General features: G+C 37.9%; 1 protein-coding gene across 2 annotated transcripts in view; it reads right to left on the reverse strand.

The window, feature by feature from the left end:
- The window catches only part of TNPO1 (transportin 1), a 94,146-nt gene that overhangs the window by 53,941 nt on the left and 14,496 nt on the right, over positions 1–25,709 (reverse strand). The gene's annotated exons all lie outside the window — the stretch shown is intronic.

A 25,709-nucleotide genomic window follows, 5' to 3' on the forward strand; every position in this document is an offset into this window, starting at 1 on the left:
CCCCCTGAGTGGTAACTGTAGAGCAAAAAGATCACAGGAAATGACAATAGTTAATTAGTTAAAACTGGGAGGAGTACAGGTTTCTTAAACTACTATGAGCTGCATCTACTATAATCAATGGAAACTATCCTATCAATGACAGTTTCTTTGAATGCTTAAACAAAACTTAAGTATCCAGCATGAATTATTTGTAATTCAGCATGAATTTGCTGAAGGAGGGGCTTTTTCATAACGACCTACTATTATACTTGATAGTTTGAAATCTGAAATTAGTCCCTTCCTAGGAGGAGTCTCTTCCTAGCTGGGGTTAAAAAAAAATTACCTGACCTTACAGTTCGTTTAAAAAAAAAAAACACTAACAACAGTTAGTATTGTTTTTCTTTCTTATATTTGTAAAAAAAAAAACGTTCCCTCTCTCCTTCACTTTTATTTTCTGCTTAATATCCTGTAATCCGGTTTTCTTTACCAAATTCTACCAACTTCCTCAACGACCCAACCCCCTAATCCTCAAACAAAAAAATGGTATCTGGACATAATATCTATTAATAATATTGTCATGTTTTTATTGGAGTCTTCATTCTGTGTGTTTATATATTTTATAATGATGAGACTGTTGTTTCTGGGCCAATTCCATATATCATTAAATATTTAGAGTATTTTTAAAAACAAAGTATTCCATTGTATTTCTGTGCCATAATTTTAAGAAACGTTTAATTGATATGTACAATAACCTGTACAAATCATAAGCATACAAACTTATGTATGTTTATAAAGTGAATACACCTGGTGTAACCAACATCTGCATCAGGATAAAGATCACTACTAGTACCAAGGTTTCTCTTGTACCATTCTCGGTCAGCAACTCACACTGTGATCCCTATTATAATTTCTATCGTTAAAAACAACTCCCCCTTCCCTCCTGGCTTTTTTACTTCAGAAATTTCAAAAACAATTACAAAAACAATATTACAACACATTGAACAACATGGTTGTACAAAAAGTTAATTTAAATCCATCACTAAACTTACAGCCCTAACAGAATCAGTTTTACTAGTCTGAAACAAATCCATCTACACCTTTCTCTATTCGCAAACATATATATAGTTCTGGTTTGTATTTTAGGATCATGCCACATACTGTATTATTAAATAACTCTACAACTTTTAAACACACAACATTGAATGGCCATCATCAGGCCACTACATATAGATTTAACTTTTCATTTTTTAATAGATGCACACTGGGGGAGAGTTCTGACAAAACATGGTCCACTGGAGAAGGGAATGGCAAACCACTCCAGTATTCTTGCCTTAAGAACTCCATGAACAGTATGAAAAGGCAAAAAAGATATGACACCAGATAAGCCCCCCAGGCCAGTACGTGGTCCAATATGCTACTGGGAAAGAGTGAAGAAATAGCTTCAGAAAGAATGAAGAGGCTGGGCCAAAGTGGAAACGATGCTTAGTTGTAGATGTGTCTGGTGGTGAGGGATTTCCCTGGTAGCTCAGACGGTAAAGCGTCTGCCTGCAATGCAGGAGACCTGGGTTCGATACCTGGGTCAGGAAGATCCCCTGGAGAAGGAAATGGCAACCCACTCCAGTATTCTTGCCTGGAGAATTCCATGGACAGAGGAGCCTGGTAGGCTACAGTCTATGGGATCGCAAAGAGTTGGACAGTACTGAGTGACTTCACTTCACTTCACTCACTTCTGGTGGTGAAAGTAAAGTCTGATGAAAGTCTGACGCTGTAAAGAATAATACTGCTTAGGAACCTGGAATGTTGGGTCCATCAATCAAGGTAAATTGGATGTGGTCAAGCAGGAGATGGCAAGAGTGAACATCGACATTTTACAAATCAGTGAACTAAAATGGACCAGAATGGGTGAATTTAATTCAGATGACCATTATATCTACTACTGTGGGCAAGAATCCCTTAGAAGAAATGGTATAGCCCTAATAGTCAACAAAGGAGTCTGAAATGCAGTACTTGGGTGCAATCTCAAAAATGACAGAATGATCTGTTTGTTTCCAAGGCAAACCATTCAATATCACAGAAATTCAAGTTCATGTCCCAACCACTAATGCTGAAGAAGATGAAGTTGAATGGTTCTATGAAGACCTACTGGAGAAGGCAATGGCACCCCACTCCAGTCCTCTCGCCTGGAAAATCCCATGGACGGAGGAGCCTGGTAGGGTGCAGTCCACGGGGTCGCTAGGAGTCAGACATGACAGAGCGATTTCACTTTCACTTTTCACTTTCATGCATTGGAGAAGGAAATGGCAGCCCACTCCAGTGTTCTTGCCTGGAGAATCCCAGGGACGGGGAAGCCTGGTGGGCTGCCATCTCTGGGGTCGCACAGAGTCGGACACGACTGAAGTGACTTAGCAGGAGCAGCAGCAGCATGAAGATCTACAAGACCTAGAACTAACACCAAAAAAGAGGTCCTTTTCATTATAGGGGATTGGAGTGCAAAAGTAGAAGTCAAGAGATACCTGGAGAAACAGGCAAGTTTGGCCTTGGAGTACAATATGAAGCAAGGCAAAGGCTAACAGAGTTTTGCCAAGAGGACACACTTGGTCATTGTAAACACCCTCTTCCAACAACATGAGACAACACTACACGTGGACATCACCAGATGGTCAATACTGAAATCAGACTGATTATATTCTTTGCAGCTGAAGACGGAGAAACTCCATACACTCAGCAAAAACAAGACCAGGAGCTGCCTGTGGCTCAGATTATGAGCTCCTTATTGCAAAATTCAGGCTTTAAACTGAAGAAAGTAGGGGAAACCAAGAGGCTATTCAGGTATGACCTAAACATATCCCTTATGAGAATACAGTGGAGGTGATGAATAGATTCAAGGGATGAGATCTGGTAGACAGAGTGTCTGAAGAACTATGAATGCAGGTTCCTAACACTGTACAGGAGGTGGTGGTCAAAACCATCCCAAAGAAAGAGAAATGCAAGAAGACAAAGTGGTTGTTTGAGGAAGCCTTACAAATAGTTGAAAAAAGAAGACAAGAGAAAAGCAAAGGAGAAAGGGAAAGGCATACCCAATTGAATGCAGAGTTCCAGAGAATGGCAAGGAGAGATAAGAAAGCCTTCTTAAGTAAACAATGCAAAATAGAGGAAAACAACAGAATGGGGAAGACAGATCTTTTCAAGAAACTTAGGAGATACCAAGGGAATATTTCATGCAAAGATGGACGTAATAAAGGAAAGAAACAGAAGAACCTAACAGAAGCAGAAGAGATTAAGAAAAGGTGGGCAAGAATACATAAAAGAACTATATAAAAATACACAAAAGAACTATATCCATGGTTATATTGATAACCATGTGGTGTAGTCACTCACCTAGAGCCAGACATCCTGGAGTGTTGAAGTCAAGTGTGCCTTAGAAAGCATTACTAAGAACAAAGCTAATGGAGGTAGTAGAATTTCTACTGAGCTACTGAGCTATTTCAAATCCTAAAATATGATGCTGTTAAAGTGCTGCACTCAATATGTCAGTAAATTTGAAAACTCAGTAGTGGCCACAGGACTGGAAAAGGTCAGTTTTCAAAGAAGGGCCATGCCAAAGAATGTCCAAACTCCTGCACAATTGCATTCAAGTCAGATGCTAACAAGGTAAAGTTTAAAATTATTCAAGCTAGGTTTCAACATTATGTGAACTGAAAACTTTCAGATGTACAACCTGGATTTAGAAAAGACAGAGGAACCAGAGATCAAATTGCCAACATCTGCTGGATCATGGAAAAAGCAAAGGAATTTCAGAAAAACACTTGACTTCTTCATTAACTAAAGCCTTTGACTGTATGGATCACAACAAACTGTGGGAAATTCTTAAAGAGACAGGAATACCAGACCACCTTACCTGCCTCCTGTGAAACCTGTATGCAAGTCAAGAAGCAATAATTAGAACTGGACATGGAACGATGGACTGCTTCAAAATTGGGAACGGAGTACGTCAAGGCTATATGCTGTCACTCTGCTTATTTAACTTATATGCAGAGTACATCATGAGAAATGCCTGGCTGGATAAAGCACAAGCTGGAATCAAGATTGCCAGGAAAAATATCAATAACCTCAGATACGTAGACAACACCACCATTATGGCAGGAAGTGAAGAGAAACTAAAGAGTCTCTTAAAAAAGGTGAAAGAGGAAAGTGAAAAATCTGGCTTAAAACTCAAAATTCAAAAAACAAAGATCATGGCATCCTGTCCCATCACTCATGGCAAACAGATGGGGAAAAAAATGGAAGCAGTGACAGACTTTATTTTCTTGGGGTCCAAAATCACTGCAGATGGTGACTGCAGCCATGAAATCAAGACTCTTGCTCTTTGGAAGAAAAGCTATGACCAACCTAGACAGCATATTAAAAAGCAGACATCACTCTGCTGACAAAGGTCCATAGAGAGAATGCTATCTTCCCATGTGGTGCTAGTGGTAAAGAATCCACTTGTCAATGCAGGAGACATTAAGAGATGTGAGTTCGATCCCTGGGTTGGGAAGATCCCCTGGGGAAGGGAATAGCAACCCATTCCAGTATTTCTGTCTGGCAAATCCCAAGGACAGAGGAGCCTGGCTGGCTACAGTCCACAGGGTTGCAAAGAGTCAGACACAACTCTTTCCAGTAGTCATGTACAGATGTGAGAGGTGAAACATAAAGAGGGCTGAGCACTGAAGAACTGATGCTTTTGAATTGCGGTACTGGAGAACATTCCTGAGAGTCCCTTGGACTACAAGGAGATCAAACCAGTCCATCCTAAAGGAAATCAACACTGAATATTCAGTGGAAGGACTGATGCTGAAGCCAATACTTTGGCCACCTGATGCTAAGAGCCGATTCAGTGGAGAAGACCCTGATGCTGGGAAAGACTGAAGGCAGGAGGAGACAGAATGAGTTGGTTGGATGGCATCATCAACTCAATGGACATGAGTTTGAGCAAACCCTGGGAGATAGTTAAGGAAAGGGAATCTTGGCATGTTGCAGTCCATTGGGTGGCAAAGAGTCAGACACGACTGAGTGACTCAACAGCAACAATAACAAAATACACATAATACAAAATTTAGCATTTTAACCATTTAAAGTGTACAATTTAGTGGCATTACGTACATTTTCACTGTTGTGCAACCACTGCCATCTCTATCTCCAGGACTTACTACAGTAACAGTCATTAAAGTTAGGAGAATACTACCTTAAGGTAGCGAGAGATATCTCAGGGTTATATGGATAACATCTGAAGTATTTCAAGCTAAATGTGCACACCAGGATTATGAGGTAGAAATCATTTACTTAAGCAGTGAACTACATCTATATAAATTAAATAGAATATCAAGATTAATATTAAATTTTCTTAAAATAATTACCATTCTTTTTACATATTGAAGATTCAGAAATGTTTCAGAAATGGACTTAGTACTTCAAATTTTTCTCTTTTCACTTCAGTTCAGTCACTCAGTTGTGTCCGACTCTTTGCGACCCCATGAATCACAGCACGCCAGGCCTCCCTGTCTATCACCAACTCCTAGAGCTCACTCAAACTCATGTCCATCGAGTCGGTGATGCCATCCAGCCATCTCACCCTCCATCGTCCCCTTCTCCTCCTGCCCCCAATCCCTCCCAGCATCAGGGTCTTTTCCAATGAGTTAACTCTTCACATGAGGTGCCCAAAGTACTGGAGTTTCAGCTTCAGCATCAGTCCTTCCAATGAACACCCAGGACTGATCTCCTTTAGGATGGACTGGTTGGATCTCCTTGCAGTCCAAGGGACTTTCAAGAAGCTTCTCCAACACCACAGTTCAAAAACATCAGTTCTTCGGTGCTCAGCTTTCCTCACAGTCCAACTCTCACATCCATACATGACTACTGGAAAAACCATAGCCTTGACTAGACAGACCTTTGTTGGCTCTGCTTTTGAATATGCTATCTAGGTTGGTCATAACTTTCCTTCCAAGGAGTGAGCGTCTTTTAATTTCATGGCTGCAATCACCATCTGCAGTGATTTTGGAGCCCCCCAAAATAAAGTCTGACACTGTTTCCACTGTTTCCCCATCTATTTCCCATGAAGCGATGGGACCAGATGCCATCATGCTGATTGGTCCATGACATTCAATGGTAAGTCTCCTCTCCCCCACAAATGGCATTTCAATAAAAACCAAGACAGTTATTTGAATTATCTATATAGAAGATGGCACCAGAATAAAAAGTTTGCAAGAGGTAACTAACTAAAATAACTGTAGTCTTCAGAAGACTAAAACTTAACTTGAGTCCTAAACTGTTAAGAACTTGAATTTACATTAAAAACTTGAATTTACTAGAGTTGATGGGAGGTAAAGAAGTCAGACTAGTTAAAAAGTAAAAATATCTATTTTTTCCCCCCTGCTACAGGGGTTGTAAAATCTAGTTTAAAAAGCAGACAGGAGGTCTGGACTCAACCAACCTAAATTTAAGCCCTAGTTCTTTCACTTAGTAGCTGTGAAAACCTGGGCAAGATAAATTAATCTCTCTGAGCCTCAGTGTCCCAACTATAAAATGAGAATATACTGACTCTGTAATAGGATTATGGGTACTTGCCTGGCATACAGTATGGTTTGAAATTTAGTAGTTTTGTTTGTTACATCAATGATTTTCTGCTGCCTGCAACATAAAATCTAACTTCTTCTTTTTCATGGACGAGGCCCTTCATGATCTGGCCCATCATCTCCAAGGACAGCTTTATTTCTTACAATTCAATGTCCAACTTTTATGCTCCAGCAATACCAACTGCGCCTCTCATACCTCTAAGTCTCTGCATAGGGACTGCCTCTCTGGAACACCCTATTTATAATCATTTTATTTATTTCTTTTTGGCTATGCTGGGTCTTCGTGGCTCCATGGGCTTTTCTCTAGTTGTGGGGAGAGGGGCTACTGTCTAGTCGCAGCCGGTGGGCTTCTCATTGTGGTGGCTTCTCTCCCTGTGGAGGACTCGCTCTACAGTGTGTGGGCTCAGCAGCTGTGGTTTCTGGGCTCTAGAGTGCAGGCTCGAGTCATGGCGCACGGGCTTTGTTGCTCCACAGCGTGTGAGATCTTCCCGGACCAGGGATCAATCCTGTGTTTCCTGTATTGGCCAGCAGATTTTTGTTTTTACCACTGAGCTACCAGGGAAGCCCTAGAATGCCTGCTTTACATCTGACCATTTGGCAAACTCCATCTCACTCATCAGAGATATGCTCATTTACTCAGTTTCCAAGCATTTACTGAGTGTCTTCCTTGGCACTACGATTGATACTGGATACTATTTCTTTTCTGTAACATTATTATAGGACCTCTCCACAAGACTTAAGTACTGATTTTTTTTTTCATCAGAGATCTATAGTTTGTGGCTATTTCCATTTCACCAACAGCCATATTATAATTATTTCCAGGTCTGTCTTAGCAACCCATCATGTGTTCCTTGACAGCAGTGACTATCTTTTTGCCTTTTTTGAATCACTATAGTAATTTATTAAGTATTTGCTGAATAAATACTCTTGCTGTTAATTACTAAAATAGAACTCTTGTCCAATAATTCAATTAATCTGAGCAACGACCATGTACTCAGTGAGCATTAGAGACTCAAAGTAAGTAAAATACTGTCCTTGCCCTTAGTTCTCATTCAGTGGCAGAGTCAGATAAACTGTCTACAAATGAAGTATATGAATGATGAACAACAGGAAAAGAGAGGAAAGAAAATACATTTTGCTAGGAAGAAATAAGTGCTTTTCTCCCATATTTTTCTCTCCTAATTTCAATTAAATTCAAACAAATATTTACTGAGCAGTCAGATGTTTCTACCTAATATGGAGAATCACTATGAATGTGATAAATGTTGCCATCAGTGACATGATTTCCCAAAATGGTGACCAATTCTTTGGTAGAGTTCCAATTCTTGGTGTAATCTTCCTTCAAATAATACAGTAGTTTTATTCCTGGAAAACTCAACATTTAATTAAAATCCTGCAAAAAATTCCATATGCAAATGTGAAACTAAGTTAGGTTTTAGGCTCTGACAGCTGTAACAGATTTTTTTTCAGCTATGTGATTCCCTAATGGAACATTCAGAAGTCAATCAAGGCTCTAGACAATTCTTAAAGATGAACATAAGCACTCCTCACCTGCTAAGTGATGGAGCCCCTTAGTTACTAGCCCGTCCCCTCAGAGAGCAGCACTGCCTCAGTGGAGAATGAACACAGTAGGGGATAGTACAAAGGGCTGTGGGGACATTATGCCAAGAGGTCAGTTAGAGGTCAGGAAAGGAACTCCTTGAGGAAGTGACTTTTCACCTGAGATCTAAGGCAATGGCAACCCACTCCAGTACTCTTGCCTGGAAAATCCCATGGATGGAGGAGCCTGGTAGACTGCAGTGCATAGGGTCATGAAGAGTCAGACACAACTGAAGTGACTTCACTTTCACTTTTCACTTTCATGCATTGGAGAAGGGAATGGCAACCCACTCCAGTGTTCCTGCCTGGAGAATCCCAGGGATGGGGGAGCCTGGTGGGCTGCCGTCTATGGGGTTGCACAGAGTCGGACACGACTAAAGCGACTTAGCAGCAGGAGCAGCAATAGGAATTAACAAAAGACTGTGAGAAAGTGAGATGAAAGCAGGGCTAGGAAGACTTCACAGACTACTATGTAAGGAAGTTTGGACTTTATCCTAAGGCTAATAGAAAACTTGTGAAGATGGTTATGAAGTCATAACCACAAGTTATAAAAGATATGATCAAATAAAAGTATGGAAAAGGACTACTCCTCCTAGGAAGCAGAAATGGGGAAGGACAGGGTCATCTTCTGCTGTGCAGTATTATGCTAATTTCTACAATAAGCATATTTTTATAAGAAAAATTAGTTTTTAAAAAATCCATCAGGCTGCAGTGTAGGAAAATCACTTGAAGGGGCAGGAGGAGTCACAGGAATACCTAACTGTCCAATTTGCATTTAAAATGGAGTTGTTTGCTAGAGGAAGGGCTGTCATGTTTCAGGAGCCAAAATACTACCAAAAATTCTAGGATTTAAATATTAAAAATTTAATATCTTATTATTTTGTCTATTATAGTAATAGCTAATATTTTCTTTGACTGCCAGGCAATGCCCTAAGAACTATGTAACTTAGTTATTCCTCAGAAGTCTATAAGATATTAACTACATTTTATAGATCAGTAAACTAAGGTGCAGAGAAGTAACTTGCCCAAGGTTACTCAGCAAATGACAAGCCATGACTCAAACCCAACTAACCTGGTTCCAGAGTTCAGTCTCTAGGCCCCTGATAAGACTGCCTTTTAAACAGAAACATCAATTTCTGTAACCTGGAAGCTAATAATAAAGAAAACCATTTGTATACTAAAGAACTATTTGATATCTTTGGGCTTCCCTGGTGGCTCAGTGGGTTAAGAATTCGCCTGCAATGCAGGAGACCTGGGTTCAATCCCTGAGTTGGGAAGATCTCCTGGAGAAGGGAACAGCTACCCACTCCAGTATTCTGGCTTGGAGAATTAGACGGACAGAGAAGCCTGGCAGGCTACAATCCATGGAGACTAGAGTACCATTTGATATCTTAGTAGTGAGGTGAAAGAGAAAGTAAAAATCATATTTCACTATTATAAAAATAGATCTAAAAAAGCAATATGTATATAGTGTGGAAAAAAATGAGATATTTTAATAGCACTTGAGTAGATGAATTCATAACATTCTAAGTCTAATCTTCACAACATCCCTTTCTTGTAAGTAGGTGGCAAGTATTATCTTCATTCGACAAGCAGATAAATCAAAATACAGCTTAAGTAATTTGCTGAATCATTTGCTGAATGTGAATCAGATCTTTCAAAATAAAATGTTCTTTACAAAAAAAAAAATACTATGATGAACAAGGAAGAAAAAAAAAATCAGAGATGCCTACAGAGCTAAAAAGATCATGTTATTTTTTAAGAAGTTATTTAATAAAACTTTTAGAAGAAATTGAACCAAATTTCAGGTATGAAGGGGACAAAGGAAAAGTCTAAAGGTAGCTGATTATTAAAACTTTTTAAAAATGAGGTTTTTTTTAATGTCAGAGAAGGAAATATCAACAGGCTTGGTAAATAAAAGATATCAGTAGAACTAGAAGGTTCTTTAAGAGATTCTATAAAGTAATCAGAGATTAAGGATCAAAAAAGAAGAGAGGAAAAAGTAAAAGCAACCACTGAGGCCAAGCTACTTGAGAAAATGAGGTCAACCAGATTAAAGGGCAGGGATCACAGCATATGGACCCTCTGATGTTACATGGTGCTAGATACAAACTAGGTTTAAACAGTTCTTGACTTACTGACTAGGATCTTGTTCACCACTTGGAAGAATTATGCTAAGAGGTTAAAATTACAATTCTCTGACTTCACAATTTATTGTCATCGAAGAGCTGAAAGATTAACAGAAAAAAAAAGGAAATGGAAAATAAGTATTATGGAAGATGTAAATAAATGTATTCTTAGAGTGCCCTTTTCAGGAAGACCTCTGAAGATGACTAGACATGCAAATCAAGGACTAAAGTTTACAAACAAATATTTTAAGACTAGTATCAAAATGAGCAGGTGACAAGAAGGAAAACTTGATCTCAAAACTCACTCTAATCTACAATCAGTTACTTCTTATATATAGTTCAGTTTATTTAATATTCACAGCAGCACTATGAGGTAGATATTAACTCCACTTTATGTTAACTGAGGTTCAAAGAGGTTAAGTAGCTTGCCCAGCCAGTATGTGGCAAACCAAAGTATGGACTGTGTCTAGTAATAAGCAACCCTGTTATCATTTATGGAGCACTTCTATGTGCCACTAAATATACTAAATGATATAAATGCATGATCTCCTTTAATTCCATGAGTAGGGATTACTATTTTACCCCCACTTTGTAGAAGAGTAACAGACTTCAGACAAGTTGAGTAATGTGTCCAAGGTCGTAAAGATAGTAAATAATAAAGGCAAGACTCAAGCTCAGATCCACCGAACTCCAGAGCCTGTGCACTGAACCATGCTGCCATATTACTCTAATTCTGCCACCTCATGAACATGTGACTAACCCTTAACAGAACTCTTGGGTCTAGAGTTCATAGGTAGGTTTATCTTTTTCTTTCTATTTCATGAATTCTCAAGAACTCAAAAGCTCTGTTACTTAAGGGTCTCCTTTCTTTAAGTTCAGGTATGATAACTACACTTTGCTTTTCAATACAAACTTTTTATTATACAACAAAATAAAAGGCTGATAGGAGTAATACTTCCCATATATTTAACTTTCAGTTACATAATTTTCATCATTAAAACACCAATTCTCTGTTGACTTTTAAAACAAGATTAAACTATATCACAATTGGTCTCACTCTCCGTGTATGTTATTTAAACCAGTGGTTCTCAGTCCTAAGTGCACATTATACTCATTGGGGGCTTAATAAAATATGATGCCTGTTCCCTATGATTCTACACAGGAGTGGGACCTAAGACCCAGGCATGGGTATGTTTAAATAACTCCCAGGTGGTTCCAATATACAGCCAGTTGAGAATCATTAATATTAGCTTAATAAGCCTGCTCTTGGCAATTTTTATGAATTTCTTATCCTAATGAGCAGCAGTGTCCTAGCTGTAACATAAATGACAGAAAACAGAAGAAAGAGGAAGCATGCAGACTGTACTGATTAATATGAAAATATTCCAACCACTAGAAAAATGTCTTTGATGAAAACCAAAATATAAGAACATACTGTCTAAAAAAAAAAAAAAAAAAAAAAGAACATACTGTCTAAAGTCACATCAGTTTCCACTACTTAGTAAGGACTGTATGTGTTGGAAGCTATGAAGTACAATGGTCATGGTCATTTACTTCATAATTTATTCAAGGAGTTTAGTAAGGAGTTGCATTTAGGTTTTTATAAATGGAAACTTTTCAGTCAATATACAGGGGGACAAGTAAGTTGTCATTATATAAATTAAATACATTAAGTAAACTATTAGGTAAAACATACTAGACAATCATGGTTCTTGACTGGCCAAATATGATTTAAATTCATATATCAAATCAACTTATTTGGCAAATAATAATCACATCTTTCTTCAGATAGCAATATTAAGACATTTATAAAAGTGAAAGAAAACCTCTCTAAATAATAAGCCCACACATTAAAATACAAACATACAAAATAAGTAAATTAGGTCCCTGATTCTTTTCATATTGTATATTCATTAATGAGCTTTACTAGGGATATTCCCATTGCTACATTCAACCGATTATGCTCAATGAACATGTTAACTGTACTCTGGCATGGTTTTTCAAAGAAGGCGATGGCACCCCACTCCAGTACTCTTGCCTGGAAAATCCCACGGATGGAGGAGGCTGATGGGCTACAGTCCATGGGGTCACTACGAGTTGGACCCGACTGAACAACTTCACCTTCACTTTTCACTTTCAGGCACTGAAGAAGGAAATGGCAACCCACTCCAGTGCTCTTGCCTGGAGAATCCCAGGGACGGGGGAGCCTGGTGGGCTGCCGTCTATGGGGTCGCACACAGTCAGACACGACCAAAGCGACTTAGCAGCAGCAGCAGCAGCATGGTTTTTATTTCCATGACATCAATTTAAGAAAAACATTCTTTTAACAACATAATTGTAAATTCTACTTCAGAATGCTGACTGATCATTGCCAACTGGTTTCAGGTAAACAGACTGCTGAATAATTTTCAAAGTACTGTCATATTTTATCTCTGTTTTTCAAAACTAAACTGAGTTTAGTGAGTTGAGGAAACAGTTTCAATTAGGTTAAGCAACTTGCCACAATTCAGCTGGTTACTAAAGGCTAAGATTTGGGTTAGATGGCTGAAAACTTCTCAAGCTTGGGGAGAGAAATGAACATCCAAATCTCATACAGGTTAAATGTGAAAAGGGATACATCAAGAATTTATAATTAAACTGTCAGAAGTCAAAAATAAATGGAGAATTTTGAAAGCAGCAAGAGAAAAGCAACTCTTAACATATAAGGGAGCCTCCACAAGACACAGATTTCTCAATGGAAACTTTGCAGGGACAGAAAGAGTGGAATGACATTATTCCCAATATTGAGGGAGAAAAACATTTGTCAACCAAGAATATTATACCCAGAAAGCTCTCCTTCAGAAACAAAGGATAAAGACATACCCAAACAAAAAAGCTGAGGGATTTTATTGCCACTAGAACAAGAAATGATAAAACAACATTCTTCAAGTTGTAAAGAATGCTTATTAAAGAAAAGTATATTAATTAATATCCTAAAAACATAAATGTATAAAACTCATTCAGTTCAGTTCAGTTCAGTCGTTCAGTCATGTCCGACTCTTTGCGACCCCATGAATTGCAGCATGCCAGGCCTCCCTGTCCATCACCAACTCCTGGAGTTCACTCAAACTCATGTCCATTGAGTCAGTGATGCCATCCAGCCATCTCATCCTCTGTCGTCCCCTTCTCCTCCTGCCCCCAATCCCTACCAGCATCAGAGTCTTTTCCAAAGAGTCAACTCTTTGCATGAGGTGGCCCAAGTATTGGAGTTTCAGCTTTAGCATCATTCTTTCCAAAGAACATCCAGGACTGATCTCCTTTAGAACTGACTGGTTGGATCTCCTTGCAGTCCATGGGACTCTCAGGAGTCTCCTCCAACACCACAGTTCAAAAGTATCAATTCTTCGGTTCTCAGCTTTTTTCACAGTCCAACTCTCACATCCATACATGACCACTGGAAAAACCATAGCCTTGACTAGACGGACCTTTGTTGGCAAAGTAATGTCTCTGCTTTTGAACATGCTATCTAGGTTGGTCATAACTTTCCTTCCAAAGAGTAAGTGTCTTTTAATTTCATGGCTGCAATCACCATCTGCAGTGATTCTGGAGCCCAAAAAATAAAGTCTGACACTGTTTCTACTGTTTCCCCATCTATTTCCCATGAAGTGATGGGACCAGATGCCATGATCTTCGTTTTCTGAATGTTGAGCTTTAGGCCAACTTTTTCACTCTCCTCTTTCACTTTCATCAAGAGGCTTTTTAGTTCCTCTTCACTTTCTGCCATAAGGGTGGTGTCATCTGTATATCTGAGGTTATTGATATTTCTCCTGGCAATCTTGATTCCAGCTTGTGCTTCTTCCAGCCTAATGTTTCTCATGATGTACTCTGCATATAAGTTAAATAAGCAGGGTGACAATATACAGCCTTGACGTACTCCTTTTCCTATTTGGAACCAGTCTGTTGTTCCATGTCCAGTTGCTTCCTGACCTGTATATACGTTTCTCAAGAGGCAGGTCAGGTGGTCTGATATTTCCACCTCTTTCAGAATTTTCCACAGTTTATTGTGATCCACACAGTCAAAGGCTTTGGCATAGTCAATAAAGCAGAAATAGATGTTTTTCTGGAACTCTCTTGCTTTTTTGATGATCCAGCGGATATTGGCAATTTGATCTTTGGTTCCTCTGCTTTTTCTAAAACCAGCTTGAACATCTGGAAGTTCACAGTTCACGTATTGCTGAAGCCTGGCTTGGAGAATTTTGAGCATTACTTTACTAGCGTGTGAGATGAGTGCAATAGTGTGGTAGTTTGAGCATTCTTCGGCATTGCCTTTCTTTGGGACTGGAATGAAAACTGACCTTTTCCAGTCCTGTGGCCACTCCTGAGTTTTCCAAATTTTCTGGCATATTGAGTGCAGCACTTTCACAGCATCATCTTTCAGGATTTGAAATAGCTCAACTGGAATTCCATCACCTCCACTAGCTTCATAATATATTATGAAACACAGATTCACTGACATTTTAAAGGTGGTATTTAATTTATTTACAACTCTAGTTTAAAAGTTTTTTTCAAAGTATTAAAAATAACCAAAGCTACAATACTTTGATACTGCAGCCATGAAATTAAAAGCAGCTTACTCCTGGGAAGGAAAGTTATGACCAACCTAGATAGCATATTAAAAAGCAGAGACATTACTTTGCCAACAAAGGTCTGTCTAGTCAAGGCTATGGTTTTTCCAGTGGTCATGTATAGATGTGAGAGTTGGACTGTGAAGAAAGCTGAGTGCCGAAGAATTGCTTTTGAACTGTGGTCCTGGAGAAGACTCTTGTGAGTCCCTTGGACTGCAAGGAGATCCAACCAGTCCATCCTAAAGGAGATTAGTCCTGGGTGTTCATTGGAAGGACTAATGCTAAAGCTGAAACTCCAATACTTTGGCCACCTCATGCAAAGAGTTGACTCATTGGAAAAGACCCTGATGCTGGGAGGGATTGGGGGCAGGAGGAGAAGGGGACGACAGAGGATGAGATAGCTGGATGGCATCCCCAACTTGATGGACATGAGTTTGAGTAAACTCCAGGAGTTGGTGATGGACAGGGAGGCCTGGCGTGCTGCAATTCATGGGGTCGCAAAGAGTCGGACACAACTGAGTGACTGAACTGAACTGAATATAAAAATATGGAAACTGTAACATCAGTAATCTAAAATGTGATAGGGAGATATGTGGAAGTATAAAGTTTCTGTATGCTTCTGAAGTTGTTATCAGTTTAAAATAGGATGTTATTTTTATGTGAGCCTCATGGTTACTTCAAAGGGAAAATCTATAGTAATACACAAAAGATTATGATAAAGGATTCAAAGTATAACACTACAAAAAGTCGTCAAACCACAAAGACAGCAAGAAAGGCACAATTTACAAAACAGCTAGAAAACAATTATCAAAATGGCAACAGTAAGTCCTTACATATCAATAATTATCTTAAACATTAAATAGGTTAATTATCCAATCAAAAGACAAAATGGTGGAGAAAAATTTCTAAAAAAATTTTAAAACACACAAGATCCACAATATGCTGTCTAAAAGAGACTTAGTTTATCTTTAAGGACACAAGTAGATTGAGAATGAGGAATGGAAAAAGATCCCTCAAACAAATGGTAACCAAAAGAAAGTAGAAGTAGCTATATTTATAGTAGACAAATAAAACATGAAATTAAAAATGGTCTAAAGAGACAAAAAAAATTCATATTATCATAAAGGAATCAATCCATCAAAAAGATATAACAACTGTAAATATATAGTACCTAGCATCAGAGCACCTAAGTATTAAAGCATATAATCACAAAACTAAAAGAACAAATAAACAGCAATACAGTAATAGTTGGAGACTTTAATACTCCACTCTTAACAAAGGCTAGATCATCCGCACAGATAAATAAGGAGACAGTGGAACTGAAAAACACTATAGAGTAAATGGCCATGTGCTTAGTCACTCAGTTATGTCCGACTCTTTGAGACCTCATGGACTACGGCTCACCAGGATCCTTTGTCCACAGGGCTTCCCCAGGCAGGAATACTGGAGTGGGTTGCCAAGCCCTCCTCCAGGGGATCTTCCCAACCCAGGGATCAAACCCAGGTCTCCAAGCATTGCAGGCAGATTCTTTACCATCTGAGCCACCATAGAGGCCCAAATGGCCATAATAAACACATACAGAACATTCCACCCAAAATGGAATGGAACACACATTCTTCTCAAGTACACATGAAACACTTTCCAGGTTAGATCATATGCAGGCAACTAAGCAAGTCTCAACAGATTCAAGACAGAAGTTATATCGAATATCTTTTCTGATAACAATGGTATGAAACTACAAATCAACAATAGGGGGAAAGCTGGAAAATCCACAAATACATAGAAATGAACACATTCCTGAACAACTAATGGATCAAAAAAGAAATTTAAAAATGAATAAAAATATATCTTCAGACAAAATGGAGTAAAAACACAACACACCAAATCTTATGAGATGCAGCAAAAGCAGCTCTAAGAGGTAAGTTTACAGCCAAAACCACATACATCAAGAAAAAAATAAAGATATCAAATAAAAAACCTTACCCTATGCCTAAAGATACAAGAAAAAGAACAAACTAACTCCCAGTTTAGCAGAAGGGAATTTAAAAAATTAAAGCAGAAATAAAGGAAGCAGTGAAAAACAAAATAATAAAAAAAAATTACCAAAATCAAGAGTTGGTTCTTTGAAAAGATAAACAAAATTGACAAAAAACTTTAGCCTAAACAAAGGAGAACTTAAAATTATAAATGAAAGAGGAGACATTATAACTGATACCGCAGAAATACAAGGGTCCCAAGAGACTATCATCTGTTGCTCAGTTGCTTAGTCGTGTCAGACTCTTTGCAACCCCATGGACTGCAGCATGCCAGGCCTCCCTTTCTTTCACCATTTCCCAGAGCTTGCTCAAACTCAGGTCCATTGAGTCGGTGACCCAACCATCTCGCCCTCTGTTGTCCCCTTCTCCTCCTGCCTTCAATCTTTCCCAACATAAGGGTTGTTTTCAATGAGTCATTTCTTCCCATCCAATAGCCAAAGTACTGCAGCTTCAGCACCAGTCCTTGCAACGAATATTCAGGACTGATTTCTTTAGGATGGACTGGTTGGATCTCCTTGCAGTCCAAGGGATTCTCAAGAGACTTCTCCAACATCCCAGTTCAAAAGCATCAATTCTTCAGCTCTCAGCCTTCTTTACTGTCCAACTCTCACATGCATACATGACTACTCGAAAAAACATAGCTTTGACAAGATGGACCTATGTTGGCCAAGTAATGTCTCTGTTTTTTAATAAGCAGAGGTTTGTCATAGCTTTTTTCCCAAGGAACAAGTGTCTTAATTTCAAGGCTTCAGTGTCATCTGCATATCTGAGGTTATTGCTATTTCTCCTGGCAATCCTGATTCCAGCTTGTGCTTCATCCAGCCCAGCGTTTCACACCATATACTCCACATGTAAGTTAAATAAGCAGGGTGACAATATACAGCCTTGACGTACTCCTTTCCCAATCTGGAACCAGTCTGTTGTTCCATGACCGTTTCTGACTGTTGCTTCTTGACTTGCATACAGGTTTCACAGGAGGCAGGTAAGGTGGTCTGGTATACCAATCTCTTTAAGAATTTTCCAGTTTGTTGTGATGCACATAGTCAAAGGCTTTAGCATAGTCAATGAAGCAGAAATAGACGTTTTTCTGGAATTCTCTTGCTTTTTCTATGATCCAACAGATGTTGGCATTCTGTTTCCTGTATTTAAAAAGATGGTAAAAGGGGTATGATGTAGTCTCTGGTTCTCCTGCCTTTTCTAACTCCAACTTGAACATCTGGAAGTTCTCGGTTCACATAATGTTGAAGCCTACCTTGGAGAATTTTCAGCATTACTTGGCTAGAGTGTGAGATGAGTGCAATTGTGCAGTAGTTTGAACATTTTTGGCATTGCCTTTCTTCGGGATTAGAATGAAAACTGACCTTTTCCTGTCCTGTGGTCACTGCTGAGTTTTCAAAATTTGCTGGCATATTGAGTACAGCATTTTCACAGCATCTTCTTTCAGGATTTGAAATAGCTCAACTGGAATTCCATCACTTCCACTAGCTTTGTTTGCAGTGATGCTTCCTAAGGCTCACTTGACTTTGCACTCCAGGATGTCTGGCTCTAGGTGAGTGATCACACCATCGTGGTTATCTGGGTCATGAAGATCTTTTTTGTATAGTTCTTCTGTGTAATCTTGTCACCTCTTCTTAATATCTTCTGCTTTGGTTAGGTTCATGTTTCTGTCCTTTATCGAGCCCATCTTTGCATGAAATGTTCCCTTGGTATCTCTAATATTCTTGAAGAGATCTCTAATCTTTCCCATTCTATTGTTTTCCTCTTTCTTTGTATTACTCACTTAGGAAGGCCTTCTTATCTCTCTCTGCTATTTTCTGGAACTCTGCATTCAGATGGGTTTATCTTTCCTTTTCTTTTCCTTTCACTTCTCTTCCTTTTTCAGCTATACATTTGTAAGGCCTCCTCAGACAACCACTTTGCCTTCTTGCATTTATTTTTCTTGAGGATGGTTTTGATCACCGCCTCTTGTACAATGTTACGAACCTCCATCCATAGTTCTTCAGGCACTCTATGAGATCTAATCCCTTGAATCTATTTGTCACTTCCACTGTATAATCCTAAGGGATTTGATTTAGGTCATACCTGAATGGCTAGTGGTTTGCCTACTTACTTCAATTTAACTCTGAATTTGGCAATAAGGAGTTCATGATCTGAGCCACAGTCAGCTCCCAGTTTTGTTTCTGCTGCCTGTATAGAGCATTTCCATCTTTGTTTGCAAAGAATATAATCAATCTGACTTCAGTATTGACCATCTGGTGATGTCCATGTGTAGAGTCATCTCTTGTGTTGTTGAAAGAGGGTGCTTGCAATGACCAGAGACTGCCATTATACACAAATACATTGGACAAACTAGGAAAAATACATAAATTATCAGAAACATATATGATGTACCAAACTGAATCATGAAGAAATAGAAAATATGAACTGACAAATAATGAGTAAGCTGACTGAATCAGACAGAATCCTAACAAAGACCAGATCAGGATCAGATGGTTTCACTGGGGAATTCTACCAAACATTTAATGAAGAATTAATATTAATTCTCTCTTACCAAAAATGAAGAGGAAAGAATACTTCCAAATGCAATTTACGAGGTCAGCATTTCCTTGATAGGAAAACCAGATAAGAACACTAGAAGAAAACTACAAGCCAACATCTCTGATGGATACAGGAAAAAAAATTTCAACAAATTACTAGCAAACCAAATTCAACAGCACTTTCAAAAGATCATATGTCATAATCAGGTGAGATTAATCCCTGGGATGAAAGGCTGATTCAACACACACAAATCAATTGATTTGATATATCACATTAACAAAATGAAAGATATGAATAATGATGTCAACTGAGGCAGAAAAAACATACAGAATTCAGTATCCAGTATCTATTAATGATAAAAACTTTCAACAAACTTGATATAGAAGAAACATATCTCAACATAAAAAAAGGCCATATATGACAAACTCACAGGTAGTATTATACTCAATAATGAAGATTGTAAACTTTTTCTGTAAGATCAGGAATAAGATAAGAGTGCCCATTCTCAAAACTCCAATTCAATGGAATACTAGAGCAATCATGCAAGAAAAAAAGCAGTAAAAGACATCCAAATTAGAAAAGAAGAAGTAAATTTGTCTCTGTTTGCTGATGACATGATATTACACATAGAGAATTATAAAGATTCTACCAAACTAATAAATGAATTCTGTACAGTTACAGGATAAAAAAAAATCAACATGCAAAAACCAATGCACTTCTATACACTAACAACAAATTGTTTGAAAAAAAAAAATCCAGTTCCATTTACAATATCATCAAAGAGGATAATAAAATACTTAGGAATAAATTTAATGAAGGATACCAAAGTCTGTACACTGAAAACTATAACATCCTGAGGATAGAAAATGAAGAAGAAACAAACAGAAAGATATACCATGTTCATGGACTGGAAGAATATTATTAAAGTGTCCATAATACCCAAAGCCATCCAGAGATAATGCAATCTCTTTTGAGATTTCAATGTCTTTTTTCTTTACAGAAATAGAAAAAAAAAATTCTAAAATTCATATGGAACCACAGAAGACCCTAATTAGCCAAGGCAATCCTGCAAAAAAATAATAAAGCTAGAGGCATCACACTTCTTGGTTTCAAACTGTATTACAGAGCAAAAGAAATCAAAACAGTACTGGCGTAAAAACAGACATATAGACCAACGGAACAGAATTGAGAGCCCTGAAATAAACCCATGCATATACAGTCAATAATACTTGACAAAGGAGCCAAGAATACTCAGTGGGGAAAAGACAGTCTCTTCAATAAATGGTGCTGGGAAAACTAGATCTTAGTCTCTCAGTTGTGTCCAACTCTTTGCGATCCCATGAACTGTAGCCCACCAGGCTCCTCTATCCATGGAGTTCTCCAGGCAAGAATACTGGAGCAGGTAGCCATTCCCTTCTCCAGAGGATCTTCCCGACCCAGAGATTGAACCTGGGTCTCCTGCATTGCAGGCAGATTCTTTGCATATAAGCCACCAGGGAAGACCTAGGGAAAAAACTGGATATTCACATGTGAAAGAATGAAACTGGACCACAAAAATAAACTCAAAATGGATTAAAGTAACATTACACTGCTAGATTATTTGCTTGATGGTTTATGTGTGGACATATATGCAAGATGGAGATAAATCTGTACGTGCCCTAGCAAGACTATGGTAGCTCTTGGTAAAATTCTGGCATTAAATGATTAAAATATATGAGTACCAGGCAAGCTATTGATTACAGCTATACTTACTGTATTTAAAAACATGATAAAAAAGGGTATGATGCAAATAACCACATATTTTCCTACATAACACATCTGAAATTATAAAGTAAAAAAATATATATGATTTAGTATTTCAGAATCTAGTTTATAAAGGGAGACACATCAATATAGTTGATTGGGAGCTAAGCTGATAGTTCTTTGAAAAACAAGGTAGCACACGGGACATCCACTACAGATCATTTCAGTGATTACAGGTATATTATTTTGTTACAGTTAAGATTTCTCCTAAAGTTCTCAAGTGAGAGGGCCCTATGAGTTTCTCATTCATGCTCCAAACTATCTTTGACTGTTAAAGTGCAATGGGTTGATTCAGTATTTCACATTTTTAAGCATAAACAGAAAAAGGAACATAGCACAGTGTTCCCTGGCCAAGGCTGAACTGGTAAAAGGGTCAGAGCAGTTTAGACAGTACAACAGAAAGGTAACAAATGATAAGTAGCCTGTAGGTTGGTTATCATCAGTTTTAATCTAACCTTTCCTTGTTCATTGAAATCTCACTCATAATAGGGGCATACATTATTCAGATTTCAGCTGTGGGAAGACACAGCAGAAAAAACTTATGAAAGGAAATCAATTTTTATAATTTTAGTGCCTGAGCTGAATATTGTTCTACACTATTTTTGTTGCTAAGCAAGAGGATAGAGGCGAAGCATGGGATCCAGAATCATACATACAATCTCAGTCCTACCAACTGTCTTTTTCAGGAAAGTAGCTTAACTTTGAGTCACAGTTTAGTCATCTGTGAAATGGGGTTGAAGAGAAGATTAATTGAGAATGTAAAATGATGCAATAGTAGGCACTTAATGTTCATTCTTCACTCTTGTGAAGACATTGTCACTCAATGTCACACTTCACTCCCCATTAAAATTATCATTTAAAAAAACAGATTTAATGAGGATAGTTTATATCATCAGGTAGAATTAAGATGAAGATTACTTAAACTATATTTGTATGAGCAAAGAATATATAAGAAAATGGGCTGTTTGACTCATCATTTAAATGAGGTGATATTCTAAAGAAATAGAAAAATCAAAAGAAAAATACTGGAGGAATAGAGGAACGAAGAAAAGAACCAGAAATCAAGTGGTGAGTATTAAATCAGATATAAATGTATTATAATCAGTTTGTAAAAATTTCACAAGAGTGAAAACTAAGTAGGTGATTACAGGCAGTCTTTATGGTATGTAAGGAGATAGGAAAAGAGTATCACAAAGTAAATTCTACAGATAATCCACAATGGAAAAACAGCAGGCAATAATGCTGTATGATCCATGGTATGTACAAGTAATTGTTTAGTATGACAAACAACAGCACATACTCTGTGTTTGTCTGTTTTATTACCATGACAAAGAAACAACAAGCCTCAATCAAGATTGAGACATTAAAAAATTAATGAATATAAAACCTAGAATAAAATATGTGATGGCAAGGAAATCTGAGATTATATTAGACATGTAAAAGATAACGTTCATCTCTTATACGTACTAAGAAAGTGTTTAAAGAATATACCCTTAAAACTGAACCCTGGGTTAAAAAGCTTATTAGTGTCTTATAAACATCAGCCAAATAAATATCATGTCACCATTCATCCCCCTCATCCCATGAAATTGAAATTTATCACTTTAAACTTTGTCATTAGAAAATAGATCTTCCAACATCTTATCATCAAAATGAAAACAGCAATAAACAGTATCTAACTTGTTTTTTTTTTTTAAATGGAGAAATCAAGACCCAGAAATCAACATTACAAATTAATTAAGGAAAATAATTTGATTTCTATTTTTTAAAACAGTAACATTCAGGGCAGAAATGGAGAAACAGACACAGAGAACAGACCTATGGACATGGGAGGAGGGGAGGAGGGTAAAGGTGAGACGTATGGAGAGAGTAACATGGAAATTCACAATACCATATATAAAATAGACAGCCATTGGGAATTTGCTGTGTGACTCAGGGAATGCGAGCAGGGGCTCTGTGACAGGCTGAAGGGTGGGATGGGAGGGAGGTTTCGGAGGGAGGGGACATGGGTATACCTATGGCTGATTCTTGTTGATGTGTGGCAGAAAACCACAAAATTCTGTGAAGCAATTATTCTTCAATTAAAAAATTTAAAAAAACATAGTAACAACATCTGGTTCTATATTATGAGGCTCTTTTCTCTCTCTGTTTTTGCATAGTGCACTGATTTTCTGATAATTATAGTAAACTCAAAGGTCTTTCCTAAAGGAAATAGAGAAGCCTACAGCCCATGTCTAACCAATGGTTTTAATGGCAAGGCTGACACTTCGTGATTCCATTTCCTAAATGCAACTGATTAAACCAGGATTGGGCACTCAGCTGTCAATATGATGAATCCCAGCACAAAAAGATAAAGCAAGTCAATCGGATTTCTCAGAAATACAAACAGGAAGTGTCTGTGTACTCAGTCGTGCTTGACTCTTTGCAACCCCATTCACTGAGTCTGCCAGGCTTCTATGTCCATGGAATTTTCCAGGCATGAATACTGGAGTATTCTAAGTATTACTAAGCCAACATTGTAAATCAATTATACTCCAGTTTAAAAGAAGAAAAAAAAATTTTAAGTATTTTAAATAAAATTAAGACCTTTTGAAAAACAGTAAATGAAAATCGTTCACTTAAGATAAAAAAGATTATGTTATACTCATCAACAGATTCTTAATATATTTTTCTCCTTAAGGAAGCTAATGTAGTAAGATGGGGTGGAAAAAATGCTTACAAATGATAACTTGACACTAATGGTATAGTTCTGTGTCTAGTCTATGAGATAGATAACATCTATGATTAGACACTTAAAATTGATAGACACAGGAATCTAATGAACTGCCTTAAGAGTACACACTATTTCTATTACACTAAACTGATTCTTAGAAAAAGAAATTCATTTATTACAAAACAAATTGTTCCTGAATCATTTTCCTGGAGTAGGGCTGGGGACATAGAAAGCAAAATCTTTGTCTTAAGTCATATTTCAATTTTAAGAAAAAAATTGTCATAAGTCACTAATCCATATTATTTACAGTTAATGAAATAAATAGACTTCATTCAACTCTTCATATACATTCTTACAGGAGTAACATGCATGTTCTAGAAAGAAGAAAACTCCAGAAATCAAATCAATAAGCAAACATGTATTCAGCACTTATATATGCTGGATTTTTTATCTGGAAACTACAAATACAATAAAAGCCTGGAAAAAGAGAGGAACTAGGAAATTCCTAAGATTTCTTTATGTTATTCAATTCAACAACTCAGTATGTGGCTACACAGTTGATCCCATAGCATTTGATATGGACAGGAGTTTGTATTTCTCAAATAAATAATAATTCCCAAATAATAATTTGATCTGAAATCATAGTTTTGTCTGAGTTGCTGAGCAATTTAAACTCTACTAGAATCTCACTGGAGTGTGAAGGTGTAGATTCTGTTTAACAAATAAAAATGCCTGCTGTGTACGTGTGATCGGCAAGTAACACCACCAATACAAAAGCCTCTAGCCCACTGGAATGTAAGGGTAAAACAAAGCTAGGCTTTTTATTAGAGATTTTTCCTTTTTAATGACTCAATTTTTAATTTTTTTTACTGGCTCTTAAGCTTCCCCAACAAATTCCTACATTAAATCTGAAACTATTGTATCACTGTCTTGACTCTGAGCTTACTAGTGAAGTGAAGTCGCTCAGTCTTGTCTGACTCTTTGGGACCCCATGGTCTGTAGCCTGCCAGGCTCCTCTGTCCATGGGATTTTCCTGGCAAGGATACTGGAGTGGGTTGCCATTTCCTTCTCCAGGGGACCTTCCCGACCCAGGGATTGAACCCGGGCCTCCCGCATTATAGGCAGATGCTTTACCGTCTGAGCCACCAGGGAAGCCCATCTACGCTAAAACAAGACTCCAGAAAAGCCTCCTGCAGTTTCTCCACTGTTTCATCCTTGACGTACGGTGGGGGTGGTGTCAGACCAAGGGAGGGATGAAATTTGGGGAAGCAAAATGGACCCTTTAGCTCCCAGCCAGTGTAATTTCACCAGGCATTAAGACAACCTGCTTGGGTCTTCAAATCCTCCGTGCCATGACAAGCCAAAATAACATCAGTGAAAAAGGCGTGTCAGAGATCTGGGGCTTTTGTCTCAGTTCTTCTCTAACAAAGAGCTGGCCGGGCAATCCCGTACAGGTCATTTACACTTGTTTGGTTCACTTCCTTACTTACAAAGCAATTAAAGACCATGCTCCTTTTCAGCTTTTAGAAATTAAAACATTTAGTAAATAATGAATCTGGTCATATTCTAATACCAAAGCCAGCCTTACTTTAGACTTGCTACTGAAATCCTCCAAGTCTTCACAGAAACTTATATTCAACTCAGTTGTAGTTCTGGGACTGCTAAATTACTTAAGAATTTCATGTCATGTGATTCTT

The sequence above is a fragment of the Bos javanicus genome, chromosome 20, assembly GCF_032452875.1.
Source record: "Bos javanicus breed banteng chromosome 20, ARS-OSU_banteng_1.0, whole genome shotgun sequence".
Classification (NCBI taxonomy): Eukaryota; Metazoa; Chordata; class Mammalia; order Artiodactyla; family Bovidae; genus Bos; species Bos javanicus.